The sequence below is a fragment of the Cavia porcellus genome, unplaced genomic scaffold (genome assembly GCF_034190915.1).
Source record: "Cavia porcellus strain 051 isolate PalLab524CR breed Dunkin Hartley unplaced genomic scaffold, mCavPor4.1 scaffold_45, whole genome shotgun sequence".
In the NCBI taxonomy this organism is placed as follows: Eukaryota; Metazoa; Chordata; class Mammalia; order Rodentia; family Caviidae; genus Cavia; species Cavia porcellus.
In genome coordinates this window covers 3,587,188-3,595,801 of record NW_026947528.1, presented here as the reverse complement: position 1 = coordinate 3,595,801, position 8,614 = coordinate 3,587,188, and positions in this window count along the sequence as shown.

Genomic DNA, 8,614 nt, shown 5'->3' with positions numbered 1-8,614 from the left:
CTCAGAACGCAGCCTCCTGTTGCTCACCAGGGGGTGAACAAGTAGGATGTATGGTTCTCAGTCCATGCACTGGTAGGATCACTGGAGATAATGACTGGTTCTCTTCCTGGATCCCACCAGGGGTACTTGCCAGTAAGGCCTGAGGATTTGTTTCTTGTTCAGCTGCCTGAGTCCCAACATGGCCAGATCCAGTATTTATTCTTTAGTATGCACTTCATAAATGTCAGCAGGGATTTATTGTATCCTGGCATTTATTGTTGTTATCAAGCTGTTATGACTGTTGACCCATTGCCTATGTTTGTTACAGCTGTGTGAAATGGTGTGTTTTCTCCTGAGGGTGTGGGTCAGGGACAACAAAGGAGATCATGTACCCCTTAAGGGTCATGTCTCATTTTACTTAGGGACATAGCCATTTATTTTGTATCTTCAAACTTCCCCTACAGTATATATTTTTGTCAGTAATCTGTTAAGTTAATTAGTCTTTTAATGCGCATTGTTGCAGGGTGCAGTTACTCCTTGAGGACAGTGGGGCAGGCCAGGGCCAGGTCTCTTATTTCAGGCTTTTTACCCTTACCTGCCTGAGGAGTGTCCCCACCTCCTCATTTGCTCCGTGTAAACACCTGTCCTGCTCCACAGCTGTGGTGAGTCCACATTGGCAGTTGAGATCTCACCTGAGTGGAAGTTGTGCAGTAAAGGTGGGCTCTGTAGCAGGGTGACCTTCTCATACAGAGCTCCCCCGAGTGAGACAGGCAGTCTCAGGCCTGCAGGGAATAACTTGGGCAGCAGGGCCATTCCAGCCCTCTCTTATTCACCGTGCTGTGTGTGCTGTCTTGCTGAGAAGCTGACTGATGGATCAGGAGGCCTGGACCTGGGCCTTTCTTGCCCATGATTACCTCCTAGGTACCCGGTGTCCTCCAACTCTATCTGGTCCTTCTTCCTTGGACTTCAGATCTCCACAGAAACCTGAGCATCCTCGTGCTTCCCCTTCCAGGCTCCAACTCTGTGCTTAGTTCTAGTGTGAATTCCAAGACCAGGAAATTCAATTTCATACATTTAACATACATTAACCTGGAAATTCCACTTCTCATGCCTCAGTATAATAAAATGCGATTGACAGACACCTGTAATCTCTTCTTCCTCAGTTATGAGTGTGGATAGTTAGAAACCATGAATGTGTCACAGCAGAGCTGCTGAGTCAATTATAAAATTGCAGTCACAGAAAATGCTGAAACAAGGCCTTGTCCTAGGCCACTGAAAATGTAGAAAGAAAGCCAATTCCTTGGCTATGTCCCCAGTCCTACCTGAGATGATAGAAGAGCTCACAGGGTGGCCTCTCTCCACCCAGCAGTGAACAGACACAGACCCAAATTGCAGGCAAGGACAAAAGAGAGGACCTCCTGGAGGGTAGCCCATTTATCTTGGGCCTTTGTGGAGTTTTTTTTCTATTTTTCATTCCATTGAATTATTTATATTGTTCTATTCAATATTTCTTTTATTCAATTCAGTTAATATTTAATAGTGGCTAATTTCTTGAATGGGTATGTGAAAATGGATGATTTAATTTCATTATACATAATGAAAGTTATGCACAATATAGACACTTCGAATACAACTATATATATACAAAATAAGGAGATTTGATATTCAGCAGGCCAACACATCGTTCATGACTAACGTTTAAAAATTCCAACACATAAAGCCACGAGGATCCCACTGTGGTGGGTGTTGCTGCCCTCCCTACCTTAGAAGCCATCGTGCTCACCTGTGCCTGCAACTGCCAGATGACAGCAAGAGTTTTTGTCAGAGTCTATTTTTCCTGCAAGGAAATCCTGAACCTTCTTGCTTTCAGGTAGTGCAGGGAGCCTGCAGCATGCAGAGGAGCCCATCACCACCTACCTTACACCACTTTCCCCCACCACATCCATACTGTAGCCCTGCAGGCACTGGAAGGCATAGCAGCCAGGATACAACAAAGACTCTGCCCCCTCAGCCCCAGGGGCTTCAGTTACGGGGTCCTGGTCTCAGCCTCAACCAAGATTCAAGTACTGTCCTGCATTAATCTCACTTAGTGGGCTGGGAACACCCTCTAGTCTTCAGGAGAGGAAGACTACTGAAACAGTGACCCTTCCAATCTGCAAATTTTGAGTCTCTCTTTCTGGCTGAGGCAATGGCACTGGAACAAACCACAGCATTGTCATTACACTTCTTGTTCTTCTTCTTTTTTTTTTCTGGTTTCTCTGTTTATTTAAGCATATATTTAGAACTGCATTTTGCCTAAAAAACATTTCCTTGTCTTTTCACTCCTCAGTTGACAGAAGTTTTTACAGATTTCTATTGTAGTTCAAACTCTATGTGCTTGAATAGAGAGAATCCACTCTCCAGCTTGGTAGGATGAGGGAATCGAAGCAGAAACTGAACTTGGGGACATTGCTGTGCCTTCCAGCATTTTGTACAGCAAACCCTGACTCATACATGTTACCCACAAAATATGTGCTTCAGTAGCAACTGAATCTCCCACTGACAAATAAGTTTCTTGCATTTACTTCAAACAATCTGACTTCCCCTCAACTGGCTAAGCACATTGTGTAAGGTTTATTATGCCTAAACTTGAAAAATAATTTCCATTAAACAAGACACTGCCACCCATCCTGAAATCATGATGGGATTTTATGTAAACAAAGTCTGATCCACATCCTGGCATCCATGAGCTGAGAGAGGCAGCGATGGCTTATGCAGATAGAAACACCTCCAAATTTTCAACCAGCAGCAGCATCAAGCAGGGAGCAGAGCTATTGAGCCTTCACAGTTGTGTGATGGAATCATCTGGTGGGTTTTCCCCTGGATTTACTGAGGTGGCTCAGTAAATATAGATTGTTGCTGGGATTTTCCTTCCTGTAGTGCAGTGCCAAAGGGAAATTATGTACATGTAGCATTTATTCGTAGTTTTTGTTTTGCAATTGTAAAACCTGCATGCATGTGATTTCACACGTCTGCCATAGCAGACCCAACCATGGGCATTATTTTCATGACTTGTAAAGGATCAGTTTATTTATACAACATGCAGAATGCTATTCTCAGCCTTGTTTTTCTCAGACTTGTGCATTTTCAATCATTTCTTCAAAGAAAGCTAAATGATTTAGTCTGAGCAAAGTTCAGTTGTGTTGCTTTGCTTCTTTGTGAAATCCTTGGTGACAGACCTGAAGCAGAAAGTGAGGGGGACCTGCTGGAGGTTCAGCTCCAGAGTGATACACTTTGCTCAGCTGTGTCAGGTAGGGGTAACCCTCACCTGACTGGCCAGCCTGGCATCCAAATGCCCTTGCCCAGTGCTGGCCCTGGGTTTGGGAAGCACTGGTTTGCAGTGTAGACTACCAGGGCACTGGCTGACCCTTGGAAAAGCTTCCTGTGCCATGAGTTTTTCATACCTAGACCTGCACCTCTATGGCCTAGGGCACAGTTCTGTCCAACAGCCATGGGCAGCATCCTCCAAACAGCTCTCCTGTACATGATATATGTGGAGGCTAGGGAGGGTCCCAGCTCCTTCCTGCTTCAAACAGTACTGTGAATCAAACACTTGAAAAGAAATCTTGAAAACTTTTGCAGCACTCTGTGTTGGAGAAATCTCTCTTCTTAGTCCTATGAGGTCTAGGGACAGGTCTACATATAGCTGTGATGGGAGCTGCAGGACAGGACTTTGCTCTGCCCCCCCCATGTTCTATTCAGTGCTGTTCAGCTCCTGCCTTAAAACGTGCCATTGAATGGGGACACAGCACATCTCATTGATTTGTACCTGCATGAATCTTTAGGAGGCTGAGTGTTTTCTGCACCTGTTGTTCACAGGTGGTGATTTCCTTTTGAATTACAAGGCTTTCTCACTTCTCTGACAAAATAGGCTCATAAGACCTCTTTTACTCCAGTAATTCAAACCCCAGGATGGTGAAGCACTTTCATCATCAATCCCAGCACCAAACAATGAACCAGTTAGTGGTGCTAGGTTTACCTGCCTCTGTGACTTCATGAGGCCTTTGGGGGGACACACATATGCAAACCATAACACCTTCTTTTTTATTTATTTATACTTTTTTTTGTCTTTTTCATTTTTATTGGTACTGTGGATCGAACTCACAACTGCTTGCAAGGCAGGCACTTATGCCACTGAGCTAATTCCCCAGCCCCACCATAACACCTTCTAAAGTAAATCCTCTGAAGTTGCCAATGCTCTGGACTAGAAGATAATAACTTGCCTTAGTCTATGTCTTATCTTATTTACTTTTTATTAATTTATTTTTTGAGACTCTCATCATGTAGTTCAGACTGGCCTTCAATTCACTATGTAAACTAGGTTGGCCTAGAACTTGCAACAATCCCCCTGTTTCAGCCTCCTAAGTGCTGGTATTACAGGCATGTACTGTAACATCCAGCTATTGTTTGTTAAGTTGTATTTATTGATTTACTTGAGACTACACAATTTAATTATCCTTGTTATATTTCAGTATACAAAAATGCTAATAAATGTGATGAAACTCAAGACCAACTTAAACAACTTAGGAACCTAGTAAGGCCCTGTCTGGAAATAAATTATGATAAAAGGATCAAGGTATTGGATTCAAACCTCAAAAATAAATAAATCTAAAAATAAACAAAACTTCTTATAAATAAATCTATAAATAAACATAACTGCTTAGAAATAAATTTATAAATAAACAAACTTGCTTGTAAATAAATCTATCAGTAAACAAAATCTATGGTGGGTAGCTCAGATGAGAAGTGTTTTAAAAGCAACTTTATTTCATTATATTTGACATACAATGAGCTTTCAGGTTTAAAGTACAAAATTAGAAGAACTTTGACATGGACCAGAGATATAGCTCAGTGCCAAAGTGCTCCCTTGCAACCACAGGTTCCTGAATTTGGTTCCTAAATACCAAAAACAAAACAAAACTAAAACTGAAAAACAAACAAAACATCCCCTAGGAATCTTTCCCTACATGAACCCCTTGAAAACCATCACCCAGTGGTAATGCATAAGTCATGTCCAAATTTCCTTATGGCTCCTCACAATTACTTCCTTCTAACCTAAGCAATGCACCTGCTTTTTGTCTCTGGGAATCACTTTGTATTTTCTAGAGGTGACAGGTCTGAAACCACCCACTATACAGAGTGTTTTTGTTTTTGTTTTGGTGGGAGCTAATAAAGTTTTTTTCAATACTCATAACCATGTGAGGTTTCCCATGTGCCGTTCCCTGTCAGTGGCCGAGCCATCACATCCCACTGTGTGAATGAACCACAAATCCTCATGCATCCATCAGCTGAGGCCCTGTGTATTGTTTCCAGTTTTAGTCTTAAAAATAAGTTTGCTGCAGTAATTCTTGTGTTTGTATAGCTGTAGCACTCATTTCCCTGGGGAAGATACTTAGTGTGAAGTTGAATATTTCGTGCCTTGAATGTTTAACTGTCTTTCAGAGTAGTTCTTCAAAACAGAATTAAGATTTCTGGCTCTTCCTGTGAGTATTTTTAAACCCTGTTCTTATGTTTTTCAGTCTTTTGGGGTTGATTTTATAAAATTTACCTAAGGAAAGGTTATTTCTATTACACAAAATTCACCATTTTTGACACTGGTTAGAATTTTAAAAGTGGAAATAACCTCAAAATACTGTATATATGCACATATGTAAATCACGTGTAATTTTAATATCACAAAATTTCTACTATGTGATGATTAATATTCATGGTCAACTTGATGGGCTTGAGAGCTGTCCAAGGGGTTAGTAAAGTGTACTTCTGGGCTCATCTGTATGGGTCTTAGAGGAATGATGCTAGGTACTCCATCTGGTCTTTGGCCCCTTCCTCCCTGGCACTGTGCCTCCACTGTGCTTCCTGGCCACCATGAACTGTGAAGCTTTGTTCCAACACACCCTCCTGCTGTGGTGTCCCTGCCTTGGAACCAGGCAGGACTGACTCCCCTGAAACCATAAGCCAGATTAAACTTCTCCTCTTCTCAGCTGTGGGTCTTGGATTCTGTGTCATACTAATGGGAAAGCTTGACCAAGACAATTGTTTTTTATGTTTTTATGTGCCTCAACCTACACAGCTTTTTAAGAATTTACCATAATTTCACCCTTACTCTCTGGTCAGATGTTGGAATTGTTTTCAATTTGTTTACCCTTTTAAATGAGATATTCACAAATATGCTGTTAAATGTATTCTTTCCTGATCTAGAGTGACTATTGGAATTGTATTATTCTAAAATGTAAATATTTACTTATTTTTATATTTCCATTTATATAAATACCCAGAACAGGCAAAACCTTAGAAAGCATGGTAGTGGTCTGTGGCTGAGTGTGGGCAAAGGAGAATGACAGTTTAACAAACCTAGGTTACCACTGGGGATGGTGGAAGTGTTCTTTAACAGGCATGGTGAGGGTCTCATAGCCCTGAGTGCATGAAATGCCACTGAGCTGTGTGCTCCAGGACAGATGCTGAATTTTAGTTTGACATTTACCTTAATAAAGAAAGAACCACAGATGAGGAGTCTCCCTACCCCTGACTATAGACCTGTAGAGTGGGAGCCCCCTGAGGACAGAACTGGTCATGGAAACATTTCCCAAGTGCTTCCTCTTCTCCCTCCTCTGCCCAGAATGAAGGGATCAGAGATGTGTTACTGAATGTAGGTGAAAAAACAAGTGTGCACAGTCAGGACACTGGAGGCTTCAACTGAAAATTTTGTCCTTTGAGTGATACATGGGATGTTTGTTACGATCAGGACCCAAGAGCACACTACTCATCAAAAAGTGAACAGAGAGTCACAGAAATGTCCCTGAATCCACTCATCTCTTCTGTCCTCTTTATCATATCCTATCTAGTGTCTAAAATATGTTAAAACCAGTCAGGACTGACTCTGCTGAAACCATAAGCTAGATTAAACATCTCCTCTTCCAAGTTGTGGGTCTTGGATTCTGTGTTCTACTAATGGGAAACCTTGAGAAGGCAATTGTTTTTATGTTTACATAGGTACTTCAACCTACACAGCTTTTATAGAATTTACCATAATTTCACACTTACTTTCAGGTCAGATATGGGAATTGTTTTCAATTTTTTTATGCATTTAAATAATGAGCTGTATACAAACATACTGTTAAATGTGTTCTTCATGATTTAGAACTCTTGTGACTAATAAAATTAAATTTTTGTCAAATGTAAATATTTACTTATTTTTATACTTCCATTTGTATAAATATCCAGAACAGGCAAATCCTTAGGAAGCACAATAGTGGTTCACGGCTGAGCGTGCAGAATGGAGAATGACAGTTTAACGAATCTAGGTTACCACCTGGGATGGTGAAGGTATTCTTTACCAGTCATGGTGAGGGTCTCACAGCTTTGAGTGCATGAATTGCCTCTGAGCTGTTTGCTCCAGGACAGATGCTGAATTTTAGATTGAATTTTGGCTTAATAAAGAAAGAAGAGCAGATGAGGAGTGGCCCTAATCCCACTACAGACCTGTAGAGTGGGAGCCTCCTGAGGACATCACTGGTCATGGAGATCTTTCAGAAATGCTTCTTTTCCTCCCTCTGCTTAGAATGAAGCCATCAGAGACATGTTACTGAGTGTAGGTGAAGAATCTGATGTGCACAGTCAGGAGATGGGAAGTTTTAACTGTAAGTTCTGTCTTTTGAGTGATATATGGATGTGTGTTATGATCAGGACCTGGGAGAGTATTACTCCTCAAAATGTGAACAGGGTGTCAAAAAATTGTCCCTGAATTCACTCATCTCTTCTGTCAAATTTATCATCTCCTATCTACTATTGAAAATATGTTAAAATATGCACAACACAAAGTCCACTAGTTTTGTCAGTGAGTTAAGAACATTTACCTTGTGCAATTATCAGAACCGTCCTGCTCCAAAACTGTGTTTCTGAACAGAAACTGTGAACCTTCCCAATAATAGCATCATTTCGCTACCTTCAACTCCTAGAAATACCACTATACTGTCTGTCTCCATGAAATGGACTCTTCTGGGCCATCACATATTTGGAATCATATAACATTTCCTTTTCTCTCTGTTTTATTTCACTTAACATAATATTGCAGGATATATACATAGCATCTTTTGTTCATCCACCATTTGGGATTTTTCTCCCCATGTTTTGGCTCTTAGGAATAATCCTATTGTGAACATGGGAATGCATATATCTGCTTGAGCTCCTGATTTCTGTTAAGCTGTATAAACATATTTAGAATTGCTGAATTGTAGAATGATTCTATAGAATTTGGAGAGGATGGCTATGTTGTTCTCTAAAGCAGTCAGTCCATTTTACAACCCCATCAACAGGACATGTGTTTTGGGTTTCTCACTGAGATCCTCAAGACCAGAAAGCAGTCACAGAATCTAATCAAGCTGCTATCCGTGATCCTTGGTCTGAGGAGCCTCAGAGTACACTCCACCTGATTGGTTTGTGTGGTACATGAGGCAGTAGGAACAAAGAGGGACTGGATCCAACCCACACCCAATTTAGGATCAGTTCTGCAGTGATGTGAACTCTTTAGAGACTGTCCCCTTCTACACCATGGAAACCAGTAGCCTGCTGACCCACACCTTGCAGCTCCCCACTCCCC